Source organism: Cebus imitator, unplaced genomic scaffold (genome assembly GCF_001604975.1).
Source record: "Cebus imitator isolate Cc_AM_T3 unplaced genomic scaffold, Cebus_imitator-1.0 Scaffold22, whole genome shotgun sequence".
NCBI classification, from domain to species: domain Eukaryota; kingdom Metazoa; phylum Chordata; class Mammalia; order Primates; family Cebidae; genus Cebus; species Cebus imitator.
In genome coordinates, this window is record NW_016107337.1 from 3,994,697 (window position 1) to 3,996,447 (window position 1,751).

Below are 1,751 nucleotides of genomic sequence, written 5' to 3' on the forward strand. Positions count from 1 at the left end.
ATGGGAATGCTCTCGGAAAGTAGAAATATCCTGCCGTGGGTGAAAGTTCCCGAAGACCTGAAAGATCCAGAGGTGTTCCAGGGCCAGACGAGGCTGCTGGAAGCCATGTTCAGCCAGGACGGATGTCGAATCCCTTATATTGAGCAGGTCAGCAAGGCCATGCTCGAGCTGAAGACTCCATAGTCTCCAGACTTCACCGAGGTCGTAGTTTACCGCTTCTATTTGTACCAGCTCCAGACCAAGCGGATGCTCCAGTCCATGGCTGCGTGGCACTGCCAGCGCCAGGAGCGAGGGATGCTCAAACTTGCAGAAGACATGAATGCCCTCGCACTAGGCCCTTGGATGAAGGGAACCAGTTTCCAGCCAGGATGAAGGCCAGGATGTATAGATTAGGTTGTGGCCAGAGCTGGAGTGATTTCTCCAGCCTGAAGAGTTAAGGGAAAACCGTCTGTTTAGGGGTCTCTGACCTTGGGTCTGAGTCTTGTTGTGAATATCTCTTTCATGGTTGACAATTAAAGGTTTTATTCCCACTTTTAAAATTAAGAATAAAGTTTTAAATAAGTAGGAAAAAAAACTGGAATAAACTATATGGAGAAACTAGGGCAATTTTAAAAGCCCAGAATAAAGTGCTCCAAATTTTTGCACTTAATTGCCTCAGTAAAATATTCTGCTTTATCCAGAGTGAAGGCACTCTGTTGAAAATTCTGTCCACACATACATGAACTACAATCATCCTTTGCTTTTCTTTATATTATACACGGAGGCATGACCAAGAATCGCTAGATATTTCAGGAAACTTGATCATGGAAGGGGATGATCTAAAAAAACAAACAAGCAAAAAAAAAAAAAAAAAAAAAAAAACAAAAAACAAATGAAAAAAAAAAAAAAAACATGAACTGGAGGAGACACAGATATAGAACTTTGAGGAAAATTAATTTGTAAATTTGATGCTAAAAGAAGTACATCTGGGGACCAAGAAAAATCCCTAGCAAAATAAAATATAAAATTGCTAAAATAAAAAAAGAAACTAATCACAAGCATGTTAGAGGACAGGGCTGAAGAAATCCTTAATATAAGCATTATGCTGTATGCAGCAATTGCTTAATATAAGCAATTTCTCTATCTAATAGAAGTAATGTATTTCTCATATATATTTTCATATATAAGATATTTTATTTGAGGTATATCAGCTAACAGGAGTTCAAGGATAAAAAAGAACAGAAAATGAAGGCAGGGCATAGTAGAAGATAATTTACTAAAGTTTAAAAGAGGTGTTGGTCACTAAAAAAAGGATTTGACAAACTGTTGAGTAGGATGAATAAAAAAATTAGTGACCCACATCCAGAAATTGTATATTACCAATGATAAAAAGAAGATTTATAAAGGATTCTAGAGAGAAAAGAAAAAAATAGATTGCCAACAGACCATCTCTGTCAGAAGAAAGCTATACCTTTAAAAATCAGAGGGAAAATAGTAGGTAACTTTTAGTATATTAGAAATCTAAACTCAGAAGAAAATAAGGACTGTTTCTAACTGCAAAGTCTCCAGAAATTTATCTTACACACCTATCTTCTGATATCACTAAAGATATATACTTTCATATAATGAAGGTTATAAAGAAAAAGACAATGGAGGGTCCAAGGTACAAATCCCAACAGGATAAACCCAGAATGGCTACCAGTCTGCAGGCATTTAAAACAATCTGTCCAGTTTGGGGCAGAAGGATAAAATATTCCATAAAAAAATCTTTG

General features: G+C 36.7%; 1 pseudogene; it reads left to right on the plus strand.

Moving 5' to 3' along the window:
• LOC108299503 lies at positions 1-372 on the plus strand (annotated as a pseudogene).
• Positions 373-1,751: the final 1,379 nt, after the last annotated feature.